Raw genomic sequence first — 17946 nt, 5'->3', positions numbered from 1 at the left:
AAAATACTGCTTCTTTATATAATGTTGGAGATGTTGTAAGGCAAGAAATATCAGACAATTTATCATTATCTGACTTTTTAAAGTTTCAGTTATCATTATGGCTATTAGCCTCAGATACCCACAGTTACTAATGGTTAGGCTATATTCACAAATCTGTAGTTTCTTTTGGCTTGGTAATTACCTACAAACACAGCAGGACATGTATGTGGGACTGAGTCAGACCACACTACGGTGCATATTAATGAAGGAACATGTCACCCTGTACAGCAATGAGGCTCAATGATGGGTTTTAACAGTTTTTGGACAACAATAGAGCTCAATGGCTCAGAGGAAGGAAATATATCAGGCTTTGGATACACGCACAACATGTGTTGTAGAATCAATTCATTGTTGGTTTGGTTCTGCAAATGGGATTTGTTTACAGTAAAATATAGAATATCTTATATATTAATATATCTTCCATTTTGATTGGGATTTATGTTTGCATGACATTTACAAAATCTTTATTCTCCCCTAAGACAGGTGCATGGAAACACAGTGTCTGCTAGTGGCCCAAACTGCCCCCGCTGTAAAATGAATGAGTGTCACAGGGAGGAGAGGATGTGTGTGGGGGATGGGCGGGGATTACGTGTGTGTCATTACACCCACGGACAGCTGCGGGTGTAATAAATATGATGAAACAGTGGAAGGGAGAGGTGAGGGGACAGCAGAAATGAGGGCTTTGTGTTTTGTTTTCCTGTGTCACTTCTGTCCAGCTTCAGGGATCGAGAGTGAGCAAGGCAATGCATCACTCAGGTCGCACACACACACACACACACAGAGCTATTTGACTTTGCAGTAGTTCATCACGAGTAAGGCCTATCTGGAAAAAAATAAAACTGTTCAGGCCGACAACATTCTCGTCCACCTCCTTCTATTTTAGCCCTAACCCTCCTCCATACCACCCACCCACCCTGCTTCACTCCTGCTCTCCTAAATCTATCTCTCCCTTCCCTTCCCTCTCTCATCCTCCTCCCCTGGCCTCCCCTCTGCACTGCAGCACCTATTCAGTCATTAATCTCCAAGGTCCCTTCAGTGCGACACACAATGTGTGCATGTTTGAGTGTTGTGTATGTGTAACACTCCCTGAAAAGTCACATGCACTACTGAAAGAGAGATTCATACATCTGTTCTCAACGGTCTGCATGACGACACTTTCTGCAAAAATTCTGCACGATAACAAAAGATATTCAATCAAAAGCCATATCCCTGCATGAGCATGTGGGAGCCCTGCAGGAAATGTAGAAGAATAAAGAAATAAGCGAGATGGAAAACAAAAAATATAACAGTATAACAGTAAAACAAGCTAAAACTATTTGGAATTGTTGTTGGAATGTTCTGGAGGGTCTTACTATCTGAGAGATCCTAATCCTGCTTTTTCAAAAGAAATGTCAGACAAAATGACACAGTTAACTACACTGCTGTATATATTTTGTCCTGTGCCACTGCCTCTGGCTGTGGCCTGTGCAACATTCCACTTCAATAACAACATTTTTATTTAATGTGTATTTTCTTATCTGTTGTGTTGTGTTGGTGAACTCCCCCCAGTGAGGGATCAATAAAGTCCATTTTATTTCTAAGGATGCACCCAAAAATGATTTTTTCAGTTAGCAACTAATTCATTGACTTTTCTAAAGATTTTTGTTGTATTACTTTATTAATATAAACAATTAATTTATTCAAAATAAATATCAAATAAATCTCTCATTAATAATGAAATATTTCATTCAATCATCATCCTGAGAAAGACGACACAAAAAGCTCATTAGAATAATGATAAGAGTGGCATATTTTAAAACGAGTCATCAACATGGGGTTGATGAAGAAACATTTAAAGAATAAATTTTAAGTGACTACTACTAACGGAAACACGCTCCTCGTGCTGATCATCCTGATATAGCATGTGCAGAAAGGAAACAGGATTTGCGTTGCCATCTTGCTGCCATCTTGACAAGAGATTGCAGAGTAACGTTACCTCGTTGTTGGGGCTCTGTCTAAAATTCTCCTAAACTTTAGATGGTCGTAGGTGGTTTGTGTGATTGGGTGAATGTGACGTAGTGTAAAAGCGCTTTGAGTTGTTGGAAGACTAGAAAGGCACTCTACAGTACAGACCATTCACCATTTTCTCTTTACTGAGGAGACGCAGACCTAGAGCAGCGCTGCTGGAGCACTACAGAACAACGCTCCGCCACTTTTTCTCCAATTTTCGCATTCTTGGTTCACAACGTCATTGAGTAACACGCTAGGAAAAAAAGTTGCTGGTAGCAACTTGAGTGGCACAGTGAATAACAATTTTTTCTGCAGTTCATAGCTAGCTAACGTTAACCATCATTCACCTCTTGTGGCAGATTCTTTCTTTGTGAAGCACTTGCAAACAAAAATTAAGCACTACAAAGCCAATCCATTAAACTTGCCCAGCTTGTGCTGCATTCGTAATGTGCGGAGTTAAAGCCTGCTAAGCTATGTTTTCATAGCCTAGCCTGTTAGATTCACCTCTGTCCGCAACCTTTACTCAGAATTGATGTTTCTGATGTGGCTTCGTTTAACTAACTACATGCAGAGTTTAAATATCAACCTTATGAAATACATTAGCCTATCGCTATTGTAGATCTTGTTTTATTATTTTTCACATGTAGACATGGATATTTTTTGTGATATATTTAATCTGCCCAATTAGAGAATACAATAAAGCCATTCCAGTTCCCCTCAAAACAATGATTCAGCAGCTTTTGGTGTACTCTAACATTGTATCTGAAATTAGGCCACTCTGTAATTAACTTAAGTAGCAAGCAGTTTACTAATAGGTTTATTAAAAACACAATAACACCCTAATCAGCTGAAAAGAAAATGCGTTGTTCAGAAAAACAGTGACGAAGGCAAGGAAAATAGGGAAACAACGCCAAAATAGTGACGTTTAACATTTTGAATGATTTATTCATCCAAAGACTTTTTACTTGAAAGATTTAATTGGAATAACAACTCGTGTGGTTTTTGTAAGAGGGATATTGAGACTGTAGAACAGAATTTCATTCAGTGTGAATCTCTTTTGGAATTTTGGCTTTTGTTTCAGCGCTGGCTTCAATCTAATGATAGGATTGCTTCACCCTCTAAATGTGATGTTGATTAAAGCTGGAGTACTTATGAACTAGAAAATTTGGATTTTCTAATGAACAACCTGATTTTGTCAGGTAAGCACTTTCTTCATAGATGTAAATGTTCCATATCAATGGATGGAAGAATTAACTCTAGCTATGTGTGAAATATCTTTAATGAATGACAAACAGAAAACTTTTTTCTTCATTGGAGCTGCTTGAATGAGACCCTCACACTTTACTTATTTTAGTTTTTATCTTTAATACTGTGGGAATGCCAACATCCGTTTTTGATTATTGAAATATGCCATAAAGGTTTGTACTTCAAAGCAGCTATGTGATTAGCTAGCAAACGAGTAGGCTAAGAATAAGTGACATGACGGAAGAGTAGTCACAAAAGAGTAAAATATGGGCGGTGATTATTTAATCCTATTTAAGAAATTTCTATTTATAAAATTGACTAATTTTGCTTCATGCCTTACACTCTTGGTTTTTATAAGGATGTAGAGTTGCCATGCCCAATTACAACTTGGGAAATGTATTCTAATCTCTTTCATTGTACAGTGGATAGATTGCTTTTGCATCCAAAAGCAGGTGCTTGCCTCTGTGACTCCAATGTTGTGGGAAGACATGAGTGGCACAACCATAGCCAACTGGCTAAAAAAGTGTTTTGAGTGTGTTGTCAAGCAAGATTGTCTTTACACACCAAGTAATCGCAGCTCAACAAGTTCAAATCTGGTCCTTCATCATCAAGGACCAGTGTTTAAGATTTAGGGGGATAGGCCTATTGGCAGTAATACTGGCAGAAATGGAATATAATGTATTAGTAGTCTTGTATATATATTTTTTAAATTTGTGTATAATCACCTGAAAATAAGAAGAATTTCCGTTACCATTTCCATTAACTAATATATCTACAGTAGTGGGTACTTCCAAAGAGTCTGCCATGTTGCACCGCCATGTTTCTACAGTAGCCCAAAACGGACAAATCAAACAGAGAAGAGAAGATTTTTGGTGAGTTTAGCAGTGACCGTAGGGGAAGGGTTATCAGTTGGTTATAATGCATTAGCGTCAATGCAATAGATGCAAATAAATCCTACAAACTGGTCCTTTAAAAAGGTACAATGCGTAAGATATGGCCAGATTTTATTTTTAAAACATAGGCTGTGTTGATTCACTGGGAGTCTGCTGAGCCCAGTTTAGTAGCTAGCCCACCCGGCTTGGGGTCTGGTGACTCAGTCAGCTATTAGGGCCGCTAAGTTAGCTGCACGGCTAACTGAGCTAACTGGCAGTTAGCAGCAGTTTTGACCTGATATGCAATGTGCAGTCCCTATATTTTTGAAGTATGAATTCAAAAGGTGGACAGTAGTCTTACACCTTTGTACCTTTAAGACATGAGTGTGTTTTCACATTCATTTGCATCATCTTCAGCATTCAAAACTGGGAACAACAACTTTTTTGTTTAGCTGCTTCTACGCTGCTCCGATCATGAATACAAATATTAATGTTTAAACTGATCAATCTGTCAGTATGGACATGCTACACATCGTTAGATCGGTTAGATTCTCCACAATTCAATCGTTCAGTTCATTTAACAGAAACCATGAGCCCCAAAGTCTAATTCTTATAGATTTACCAGTGTAACCTGCATGGTAGATGAGAGGAGAAAAAAGCCCTTTGAAGCGCTTAAGTCTAAATGTGTTCGTTCCTTTATTTTTTTTACTCCTTCAGTCTGGAAGGGTCCACCGAACAAAAGAATCAAAACAGCTTTTCATAAAAATTAATCCAAGTTGTGAATACTGTCATGTGAAGTCCATCGCTCTCTGTCTGCTAACTTCTGCCATACATTTCTCATCCTGCACCCTGTTGTTTTCGTTATGTTGCTGCCTACAAAATAAAAGTGCCTAAGCTGTCTGTCGGAGGTAGATCAAATGAGGGCAAGTTGCCGACTGACCAAATTAGCTGCATAACCCGCACATGCAGAATAAAATCCAAGTTGAAAAATACAGACTCAAAAATTGTCCTTTCATCTTTGGTCTCCACCAACTCCAGATAATTCCTAAGGATTCACATACTTTTTCCTGCAACTGTATATATTTAGGTTCATCAGCTGCAGATCAAACTTCACAGCTAAGCAACAATCATGTGACATACACCAAGGTAGGTACCGGAAACAGATGCAAGAGGCATATAAGGGGTAACATGATCAAATCATGTGCTGCTTCTAGCTTCCTCCTGAGAGTAACACCTTCCCCTTGTTCTGTTTTACGAAAGTTATTGTAATACTGTTCAGTAATCTTGTTTACATTAGGCGTGGTGTGGGTTCTTTGGGTGCAGCTGGTGTATAATGAATCTGTACCTGGTTCAAATACTTTTGTGATGAGTGATCAGTGTTTGAAAAGCTGTTTTCAATCTCAATTTTTCAAAACATCTGTTTCAATATTTTATAAAGCACCGACAAAAGTGCCAATGCCAAGTGTACTTATATCAGGGTCTCCACTTCCATAGTCTTCTAATGGTTTCACGCCATAGTTGAACACAAAGAGAAGGAGCAAACATGTAGTATAAATATATATATAATAAATACTTTGTTAAACTCAGTGTTACTTGAACATTTTTCACGGTGCTCCTAAATTTTTTCACATGTGCTTCTTGGGAAAAAGGTTAGCATAGAGTCCTGGTGCTCTTTTTCAAACTCCAGACATGCAGCAAATAATGAACTCCATTCTTGTTCAATGTTTGATGTATCGTATAGTCGTCAACATGGATGTTAGCATGTTCCAGGGATTTCTGTAAGTCTTCAGCTGACACGCAAGGATTCTTCTTAACCTCATTGAGCACTCGTGCAGTCATCTTTGCAGGACGGCCACTTCTAGTGAGAGTAGCAACACTGCGGAACGTTTTCCATTTATAGACAATTTGTCTTACCGCGGACTGATGAGCATCAACACTTTTAGAGATACTTCTGTAACCCTTTCCAGCTTTATGCAAGACAATAATTCTCAATCTTAGGTCTTCTGAGAGCTCTTTTGTTGGAGGCATGGTTCACATCAGGCAACGCTTCATGAGAAGAGCAAAAATAAAATTGGTGTGTGTTTTTCATAGGGCAGGGCAGCTCTAACCAACACCTCCAATCTCGTCTCATTGATTGGATTCCAGGTTTGCTGACTTCTGACTATAATTAGCTTTTGGAGAAGTCATTAGCCTAGGGGTTCACATACTTTTTCCACCGTGCACAGTGAATGTTTACACTATGTTCAATATTAACATACATAACCCAGGTTTGTGTGGTATTAGTTTAAGAAGACTGTGTTTATCTATTGTTGTGACTTAGATGAAGATCAGATCCCATTTCATGACCAGTTTATGCAGAAATTCAGTTAATTCCAAAGGATTCACATACCTTTTCCTGCAACTGTATATATTTAGGTTCATCAGCTGCAGATCAAACCATCCACAGCAAGATTTCACAGCTAAGCAACAATCATGTGACATACACCAAGGTAGGTACCGGAAACAGATGCAAGAGGCATATAAGGGGTAACATGACCACATATGACAACAGCATAGGCGTGGTTGAGTCTTTATGTTTAAAGATAGTTGGCATAGCAGCAGGAGCCAACGACATGGAAGAATCAGACTGCCATTATAACAGCAAAATTCAACAAATTATCATGCTTTTATCACTGAAGACTCCAGACTTTAGAACTTGCATGACAACACACACAACTAACTACACACATACATACACGTATGTACAGAACCATGTCCCATTCTCTGTTTGCGTAGACATCCACTGTAGGTATCCTGTCCCTGTCTGCATGGGGAGAGACAGCGAGACTGGGTCGAGTGAGTATATGTGTTGACAAAAGTGGAGAGAATAGGATGTCCATGTTGTGCTTTGCTATTTTTTCTCTCCCTTCCATGATTAATACAATAATGCCTCCACGCTTTCAATTCCAAATACCAAACTGTCAAAAGACATCAGATCACATCCAAACCTTTCTCTCTCTCTCTCTCTCTCTCTCTCTCTCTCACTGACTCTCTCTCCAGCAGCTATAAGAGCTTGCATGACAACAGAAAGTTTTTTTTGTGAGTCACCGTGCAAAAGAAACAGGCATATAAGTAACAGTATGTGTATGATGATGATGAGGATGACGATGTGTAGGACGAGGGCCACTTCAAAACCACCACACATGTCCTATCACTACACTAATCAATAGTTTTGTATTAACAACGGATCAAATGGCTAAGGTGAAAGGAGTGGCTCTGGCCTTTAGCCTCATTTCCAGCAGCAGCTGGTTTTAGGAAAAACACAACTAGCTGGTGAATACAGTGGAGCATTTAGCAGCTAAAGAGTCAGATATTTTTTCTCTGGAGTTGGTGGAGACCAAAGATAAAAGGACAATTTTTGAAAAGTCTGTATTTTTCAACTTGGATTTGATTCTGCATGTGCGGGTAATGCAGCTAATTTGGTCAGTGAGCAACTTGCCCCAGATGTAGGTCCTTATGTGCAGCTATCTAGGGGAGAGCGGGGTGAGCTGAGCCAGTTTTTACTTGAGACGTCTTTAAAGTGAGGACACGGCTATAATGTCTCCAGTTATAATATGTGCATATATTTCAGGATGTGGTGCATCCCTGGGAATAATCACTTCGGATCTAAAATAAACTCTTTTCAAGATATGACTTTCCCATAGCGCCTTACCCCTCATCGTGGGTAAGTTGAGCCTAGGGAGAGGATAAGCTCAGCCACATGAGGTCAGAGCCATCAATGTCATTTCATAGTGAAAACTCGAAGGCCAGTTCTTTCAACTTGTGTCGTCCAGCAGTTTAGAGGTATCGTCGTGCTAACAGTAGAGCCTCATACTGTAACTTCCCAAAGCACAAACACATATGTGAGATTGTTTCAAACTTGTCTGTAATTGTTTTAGGGCTGAAATGATTCATTGAGAAATTTAAATAACTCGATTACTAAAAAGCATAGATGCTTGTTTAATCTATATAAATACACAGCGCACTGTTTTGCAAGGATGATTATTACTGTCGCACAATGCGCTTACGCTGTAGACAAGTGAAGACAGCGTGATTTGATAGCACCTATTGCAAAGGGGAGAGAGGGATAATGTTAACGTTAGCATTTAATGTAAATGCCATGATTGCTATTTAAGATAAGGCAACTCTTAGCTGTAAATGCGTTTGTTATTATTGTTCTCCGACTGGTTTGTCCGTGAGTTTGGGCTGTAAAGTTACAGTGATACGAGTTACATAGCTGATCCCGATACTGGGGGCACCAGGCAAAAGTATTTCTTATCTGACAACTCAATGAGTCGATAAAATAATCTGTATAATACTCGATTACTAAAACAGTCATTAGCTAAAGTCCTAAAATGTTTAGAATCATGACTCCTAGACTAGAAAAACATCTATTTAAGCCTACAATAGCTAATGATGGGGGCTAATTTATGGGTTTTAAATGATTTATGTAAAAGTAAAGTTTATTTGGAGGGCTGTAAAAGGCTTGGCCCGGTGTACATTTCTTGGTTAAATTGTGTTTCCCATCAGGGAGGTGGCGAGTGTAATCTTAGAAACATGACAAATGGCTAATGTAGCTCTGTGGCTGCTGGATGTGTTAATAGACAAATGCTTACTAAATAATTCATTAATACAGCTTTAAGTCTCTAGAATGTGTTCATGGTTGTTGCCATTCCAACTACAGACACTATGCCTCCCAAATGACTTTTACAGCCTACATCCAAACTAAAACCAAACATACATGCAACAAACCGATTATAATGCATGTGCGTTAATGTTACATCATGTCATATTAACAACAAAATATTCTCGTTCTATGTTAAGAAAAATGAGGCAAATATCTGGAAGTCCTGTATTGTATCTAGACACTCTTCTATAGAGATGATTATCAATGAAACACGTATGTTTTACATTTCTTCCATTTTGTGCACTCTCGTGTAGTGTAGTGTGTCCTAGTTCTATTTGGGATGAAGGGGTAGTGATTGTTTAGTGTCCAGATGGTCCACCAAATGGAGCATTTCCACATGCATAGTCAAATCAAGTGAGAGAAGTATTTTCCCAAAATGCATTGCAACCGTGGCTGAGGAATGGCTAAAATGTGTACAAATGTAGTCTAAACATAACTCTGGCACCTACAGTAGTTTCTGTTGTCCATGAGAGCTACTGGCATTCCAATTCATAGTTACAGATTCCCCCCTGGCCCTTGTAGTTCCATTCCAAAGGGCCATTACCCAATCACAAGCACTCTGAGACGAGGGATAGGGTTACAGAAGAAGAAATTGGATAGGGCCCATGTCTATTAACTTCACATGAGTCTTATATATCTAATTACCTTCTTAGTGTAAGGTGAAACTGTCTATGATTCTAGATTCTCGTTCTGCAGAAACATTTCAGTGGAAATGTAGTAAAGCTTAGTATGAAGTCCATACATGCAACATAAAAACATATGTCTAGGTGCTACTACTGCTAATATTTCTACTGTGGATCCCTGTGTGCATTACTGGCCATTAGGAGTGGAGTGGCTCTAAGGACAGCGCTGTTAGTGGGCTGGTCACACTCAGACTACAAACAACTGCTGGTTGGACTGGCATGACTGTTCATGGTCCCTAAAACATGAATCCTAATGACTGTGGTGATCCCCTGATGTCATCTTGCACCAGCAGGGGGTCAGAATGTCCACTTGTCCAGCACTTCATACAGGAGTGTCACAAATTCCTAGTCATTTTCAGCTGTACCTTTGACATTAAGTTCACATGCTTAATGTTTGCATGTTACCAAACTGTATTAGGGATCGACCGATCTGCTTTTTTCCGGGCCAGTCCCAATTATTAGTAACCAATTAGACCGATGACTGATACGTTGAACCAACATACAATCTTGGTGTCAAAATTTAGAATAACTCCAACACAAAACTTTGTTAAAAATAACAAGATTAAGGTTAATTGTCATGTTTAATCTTTATAAATAGTAAATGAAATGAATTAGAGATCCATCCCAGAGATGGACTTGTTAACTATGAGTGATAAACTATCATCAACTTTGTCTTTACCGGCTGCCATTGATATTGTATTTATTTTATATTGTTAGGATTTTATTTATACTATTTATTGATGCAATTATTGGTTCTGTTCTTTATCCATACTCTTATTGGTTTTTCATTACTAAATAATTGCCTTTTAAAAATGTTATTTAAAAAAGAATAAGTTACAGTAATCAAATTTAATATTTTATTATAACTAACTGTTTTCAGAGCAGCAACAAAAGTAAAGTTTACTGCAGCAAAGTAACAATATGAAATCAGCATCTCACTGGAAACAAATAGAACATGTAAAATAAACAATATTCCTGACGTGAAAGTATTGAGTGAAGTTTAGAAAGAAGAAACCAGTCAGTTTCAGTCCTCCTCCTCCCTCTACTGCTGCTGTAGAGAGGAGCTGGTTTCTTTCAACAAGCAGCTGAGTGTACAAGGATTTGCTCAATTTTACGGTACGTAGCATCTCAGCTAAACAGACTACGGACAGAGAGATTTAGCTTGTTTATTACTAGCTATGAGCCGAGCTAGCACATGTGCTTGTGTAAAACCAAAACACAGCTGCGGTGGATGACAGTGACATTGTACTCAACACTCTGTGGGCTCGAGCAGACAGAGAGAGGCGGCTGCATCAGAGCCAAAGGAGCCCTTTTTTTTATTAATTAATTATATCGGCTAACTGTTTTTAAAATGACCATGCAGGTTATTGGAAAAATGCTGAATATCTGTGCCGATAATCGGCCAGACCGATTCTTGGTCGACCCCTAAACTGTACACATGTTAACATTATTATGCAACATTTTACATGTGAAATTTAAGCATTTTAAAATTAATATCCCAAATATACAAAGAGTTTATTAATTAGGAACACATTAATCAGCATACTGAATGTTATATAGAACAAAGCATGTTGATGTGTTAAATGTTGCATGCTAAAACATCATCATGTTTCAATTATCAACAATTGCCAATAATTGTTAACATGCTAACTGTAAGCATTATACCATGTTCATACTAGCATAGCATGCTAATGTAAGCATTAAGTGAAAAGCACAGCTCAGCCTATGGATGCATTCACAGCACTGCAAACAGCAAATTTTGTTCCATGCTGTGATTGGATGATAAAAGGAACAGTATTCAAGTTGAAAACTGGTAAATATGGTAACTCTCATTTCAGTTATATTTATATCATCTACAGCTATCAATCCCAGTGTGGGACATTCAGAATCATGTTTCTGCAAGATGTAGTAATTAAGCCCTGTCTTTAGCTGACTGGTTTTTAAAAGAGAGCTCTAAATATAGAAACATCTGAGATAGCTGCCGACTGCATCCTCCTCTTCACCTGCCATAGGGTGTTTGTGTTTGTTGTGTTGTCTGAATTAACTACAGCTGATGGTGGCAACAGAGTTTGAGCTGACAACGCAGAGTTTCAGAAATTCAAAAAATGTACAGAAGATAAACTGTTTTATTCAGGGGAATATGGCAACACACACTGACCTCCCGGCACAACCCTGGTACAGATAGAAAGAATAGAAACGAGGACTTTAATTTTCATTTTGTTTTATCTAGGATGCCATTGGTGATATCAATATCGGTATACTACACAAATATGACCTTGTTTTCTACCCAGTGTGCCCCTTACTGGCAGCTACACTGCTCAGTGATCATGTCTACTAGGAGCATTGCCTCAGATTAATTACCACTTTCTAAACTTTAAATGTTATTCCAAATTACACAAGGAGGCAGAATATATTAGAATAATCCCTGGAGGTCAGAGCCCATAAGGATCAGTGACACAACTCTCCTAGGAAATACTGGTGCCCTTACTACTACTGTAGACATCCTGTTGATCTATTTGGGCTCTGACTATACTGACAGGCTCCTATGCCAGTATCTGCAGTCAATGGGAAATAACTAACTGACAGAGCAGAAAATCTTGTTTTTATAATAGCAAGAGGAAATGCCAAATCCAACTACATAGATATTAATCCCAATCTGGGAGGTTCTGGATCACAGGATGGGGCATAAGTTAAACCCTGCTGTCTGGCTGACTGGTTAACAAAGGAGAACATTGAAGACATTGCCTTATTGCAAGTGGCTGCAGACCTCATCCTTATCTGCCATCAATAGCTGGGTGTTTATGTTGTTTTGTCCAAAATTGTATTATATTCAGCCTCAAACATTTGACAGCATCAAAACATCTCAGAGATACATGCTGATTGGTTAGTGCATTGAATTACAATGTGTGTTGACTAGAGTTTGAAACAGTGAACCCATTCGAGACTTAATCAATGATCAGAAAATAAAGCAACAACAGCCTGAATTTGGTAGCACCGAAATGTTTTCATATCAAAAGGTCTCCTATCCTGCAAAATACCAACATCTTGGATGTTCTGGATTGGGTTCTGGTGTTTCTGGCTGACTAGTTTGAAAAAGAGAACCTTGAAATGATGCTCCAGCCTCTTTAACATAAAAACATCCTCAACAAAATCAACCAAATGCGTCAACAACACTAATAATGTTGTCAAAAGGGATATTTTCACTAGCTTCAGACGCTTTAGAGATATCTCATAAATGAAATCTTAAATCATCATTATTTTGATTATCAGTAAGTCTTGTTTTGTTTTTTTGTTAATGAAATGTCAGAAAATTGAGGAAAATGTGTCCAAGGGGCTGTTTTCTTCCAGAGAACAGCCAAAATCCAAACACATCTCCTTCACTCTGATATTAAACAGCGAAAGGCAAAACATACTCACATCTATCTGCTGCTATCTAATGCTTATATGATAGATTTCCATGAAAGATGACTTGAATGATCAATCAATTATTAAAATAGCTGCCGATTCATTCTCTTTATCAAATTTTAGTCACTGACTAATTGCTTGCTGGACTAACCATTACAGCCCTAGATGAATCAGTGTTAGTCACAGCTGTGATTTGTGGCATGCGAACATGATAGATTCCAATAAATAGGTTCCGACCCCACATCTGAATTGGGATGAGCCTGACTGAAAATATCATTAATAGCTAAAGACTGCATCATCATCATCATCATCATCATCATCATCACCTGCCACTGAATAACATGCTTCCAAATGTACACACAGCAAGAATATGTACATGTATGTATGTATTATTACCTAAAGGAGATGTTTTAAATGCAGTTGGAGTTAAATGAGTTTGCGCATGTTCTCGTCTTTCATTTGGCTGTCCACAGGATCGGCTCAGCCGACAGGATGGATGAACTGGACTAATTTGAACATATCCATAACGACCCTAATGGCATGTTATTAGGCATTATATCTTTAGCAATGTGTTCAAATGGTAAAGACGGAGAAAGCACCTCTAACAAGAACATGCATGATGCTGTAAGGATTTCTCGGGGTTTAAACTACATAGCAGCGGTGTGTGTCGTCATTTGTGGTACCACCGTGATAACCGAGCGAAGACGATGAAAAAGCCCGTAAATAATCTGACAAGGTCACCATCCTGTCATCAGTCAGAACCCTACAACACGTTTAAGAATATTACACAATACCAGTGGAGATTAAAATCAAACAATACCATAAAATCCGATACGTCACAATAAACCCAGCAGGCCTACTGAGCACCTCTGAACACTGCATGCGCGCTATGGCCCATATAGGGATGTTATAGGCTGGTAATTTTCCTTCAGCCAACCTATGGGACAGCGCTGAGCCATGTGTTATCTAACCGGCAGCAGCTCTCCGCCGTCTGCTCTGCGGGTCTTACCGCGGACGATGGCCGGCGGTGGTGTCCTTGGTGGTGTCGCTGGTCGGAGGAGACAGGATGGGAGACGGTACCGCGGCTGATGCACGAGCTGCACAGTTCCGGCGATGAATGAAAGGCGGACAGACCCGGCTCTGTCGGCGATCCACTGGAGACTAAGCACGAACTCCAAGCCCCGCCCCATCCAGTTCTCTACGTCAAGCCTTCGTACTGGACCCACTGGAGCGGCTCAGCTTCACCGCAGCCCTCCCCCTCTTCTGTGTGTGTGCGTGTGTGTGTGTGTGTGTGCGTGTGCGGGTGCGTGTCAGTATCAAAGGGACGTGTAGAGACTTCCAAGGAGCACGACGAGCAGTTTAGTAGCACACCTAATTTCTGTCTTTTTTCTGTGAATATGCGTCAAAATGCCATCAGAAGGAGCCCACTAAAATAAACTAAAGGACAACACACTTACCTACTACAAACAAGATCCTCTTTGAAGAGCGGTATTGATTTAGGAAAAAAACACAGCCCTTTTCTGACCTGAAAACTAAAAATGTTCACTTGGTGTATTTTTAAACCTCTCAAAGGCATACAGCTGCTTTAAAGACTTGGAATGCAGGCTGTTTCTCTCAAATGGTTTGTTAGCTATGTTAGACTGAGAGCTATTTGTAGCGTTTGATGATTAGGCTACATGTCACCTACTATAAAGGTCCAAGCTTTGGCAAGGATCTATTCACGGCCCATTGCCTTTTTAAATGTATAACAATGACCTGCCTGTAGTTGCAGACGGTCAAGTCAAGTCAGTTTTATTTATATAGCCCAATATCACAAATCAAAAGAGGCAACTTAAGGGACAGCAGTTACAATCTATGTATCTATGTTATTAATCTGTTATTGTTATCGTATTGTTTGGAATGCTCCTTAACTTCATTCACTTAATTAAGATTCGTCTACTGTATGTATTTGGATACACACCTATAATGTCCCTTACTTTCCTTCATTCACATTCTACTGGTCTTCAAATGACTTTCATTTAGTGTGGATATATTCATACAAAAATTTGATTTGGCAAAGTTTCAGCAGAACTGCAGTTTGTTCCAGATATATGAAGCATAAAAACTGAACACTGCTTCTGCAGGTTTAGTTTTGACACTGGGGACAGAAAGCAGACCTGGATGGTTTAAAAATCAGTTCTTTAACAGGCAAGAAAGTCTGTGTAAAGACCTCAGAACTGGAGTGATGTGATGGACTTTTTTGGTCTTATTGAGGACTCGAGCAGCAGCGTTCTGATTGCATGTGGGCTCCATCACATGCTGAGCCAGTCCATAGTTATCAAGAACACAACTCAAGTTCTTTAGTCCCTCTGTCCTGAGGTCAACATGAATGTTAAAATCACCAATAATAACTACCCAGTCAGAGTCAGTACAGATTATAGAGCGCAGTTCAGCAAAGTTATCAACGTTTGTAGGGTAACATGGGGTAAGACACACTCCGTGTCAATTCTAACAAAAAACATAAAATGTCACAATTTTTTTTCTTCTGGCTGATGCTCGTCTCACTAAAAATGTCCTCGGTTTCATCAAAAAATTTTATTATTCGATAAAAGCCATTCTGACCTAATTTTTGTCAGTTAAAATAAGCTGTTAATTTTTATTGTTTTCAGTTTATATATATATTTATATTTACATTAAGGGGAGCCTTAAGTTATGCAATTGTTTAGAGTGAAAGATTTTTATAGTTTTTGGTTGAAGTAGTAAAATGCTAGATTAGTATGTTTGGGGTAAGATGCCCCCCCTCCAGTGGGGTAAGACGCCCACCCCAGTCTCCGTGCCCCTTTATTGTTGATTGTTTGTAAGTTAGATGTTATTTAGACACTGGATACACCCTTTAGCCAACTAGCAACTTCACTATCAGAAAGTCTGAGGTAAAATTCTGAGGTTATAAGCTCACATATGTTCACATTTCTAGTTAACAAGCTAGCTAGCATGCACATATTTTACCTCAGATCTTCTGCTAATGAAGTTCCAGCAACCTCACTATTTAAAATTCTGAGAAATAAATGATAGGAAAGCTAATGACATAAGGCGAGGCAATCTTACCCCACTAGCTGGGAAAAATGCCTTTCCCCTAAAATGTACATTTGATTAAATTCTATTTAATTTCTCAACTGTAGGTATTTATTTTACTTTATATTATGTTACCCTTAGCATGACTATCTCCAAGATACAAAACCCCCCTATAAAATATTACTTTATGTGTCAGCAAATAGACATTGAGCTTAGGGGGGTGTCTTACCCCACTCTACTCACAATATTTAGTATTCAGTATACTCAGTACTGAACTCAGTTTTAAATATAGCTCGAGAAGAATTCAACTGAAGTGCTTTAAAAAAAAATGGTTTTCCATAAGACGTCATTAAACAAAATGGCAACTCCACCTCCTTTTTTATGCACTCTAGCTTCACTTATAAAACTGAAGTTGGGAGAGGGACTCAACAGGAACAGCTGCTCTGGTATCTTAGTCTAACCATGTTTCAGTTAAAATCACGAAACTGTCATTGTGCTTGATGATAAAATCATTTATTAAAAATGGTTTTCCTAACTGGATATGGTTTTATCCGTCTGGAGAGACAGAGGGTGATTCTGACACCATTGTCTGTGACAAATGGGTTCAAAGTGACTGAGAACTTAAAACCAATGCTGGAGATGGATGCTGAGGGGGTTTAGGGGGGAGACAATGCATTTGAATAGGGCAAGGAAGGGAAGGGGCGGGGGTGAGTTTGGCCCCAGCTGTGACCAGCATCTGGTCAGTGAACTCCAAGAGGGGGAGGAGGCAAAAAGGGAGACTGGAGATAAGGGTGACCTGGATGGGGTTTGGGGTAGTGTGGAAGGTGAATCCACACGGGTGTTTTTGATAAAGGGGAGTCTCTTCCTCTCGGTTCTGATGTCTCCTATGATCAAAGCTCTCCTCAGGTGGGGGCTCAAAGTTTCTTGGTTGTTCGTCTTGTTTTGTTTCTCGTGTTTCCTGTCTTCGGCAGAGGGAAAAGATGAGTGACACAGGAAGTAAAACATGAGATGAACAATTTTACTCCAGACTTGTTAAAAGTCCATCTGCCTTAAAGAGACGTCTGCAGTCCCAGAAAAAACTTGATATTATCAATAAAGTTCACTAAATGGACAGTGCAGAGACGAGCCATGTGTTCAATGCCAACAATCTGCTGATTCTCAACTGTCTCTCTGGCCCCCTCACTCAGAGACACCTTTGCAGTGTTTAGGACTGGGTGGTTTTCATCAACTGAACAATCAACGTCAGGAGGGGGCCAGACATTAAAAAGAGGTTGATATGCTACAGCAAAATTTAGAAATGTCGAGCTCATTGCTGCATGAATGGTTATGATTATTGACAAGACAGAACTTAGCATTAACAAATTAGAGACAAACCACCATGTAGGGCATTTTCTTGGATTTAATAAATGAAAACAACCTACAAAAATGAAACTTCTGTCCAGCTGGAATTAACATTATACTAGTGGACAGCTATATAGCATAACATTACCCCTTTATCAAACATTACCACAGTGGTATAATATCAGAAAGTTTTTTTGTGAAACAATCTCAACTAATAAGCTGTTGGATTGTTAGAAATACTAAACTATCTGTAGGCATACTATCCAAATAAAATGTAACCAATAAATATATGAATATTAAAATAATATCTTTTTTATTTTTTAGGCAGTTTTCAAAGCAAACATCTGGAAAAGTTACCCAAATGGGTTTTTGGACTCAGAAGTCTGAAGATTAGATGATGAGTGTATTCAGCATTTTTGGAAAATACCAAACAGTGCCAGAAATCCAGTAGGGGCGGGGGGTGGTTGGTTGAGTTGTAGATGAGATCTCCATGTCACCCAGATCTCATAAAAATTATTGTGTGACTTTCCTCTGTCTGCAGCAGAGAGGGGGTCCTCAATATAGTAAAAAATATCAGCAAATTAATTTCAGTGTAGCGTAAGTATCAAAGTCTCAC

General features: G+C 39.0%; 1 protein-coding gene across 1 annotated transcript in view; it reads right to left on the bottom strand.

The window, feature by feature from the left end:
• Positions 1 to 14167, bottom strand: part of nat16 (N-acetyltransferase 16) — a 30026-nt gene extending 15859 nt beyond the window's left edge. The window contains exon 1 of the mRNA XM_046064653.1: positions 13948 to 14167. The gene's annotated coding sequence lies outside the window, so the exon portion shown is untranslated. The remainder of the gene's footprint in view (positions 1 to 13947) is intronic.
• Between the last annotated feature and the right edge of the window lie 3779 nt (positions 14168 to 17946).

Source organism: Micropterus dolomieu, linkage group LG12 (genome assembly GCF_021292245.1).
Source record: "Micropterus dolomieu isolate WLL.071019.BEF.003 ecotype Adirondacks linkage group LG12, ASM2129224v1, whole genome shotgun sequence".
In the NCBI taxonomy this organism is placed as follows: Eukaryota; Metazoa; Chordata; class Actinopteri; order Centrarchiformes; family Centrarchidae; genus Micropterus; species Micropterus dolomieu.
This window is presented reverse-complemented; position numbering and strand designations above follow the sequence as displayed.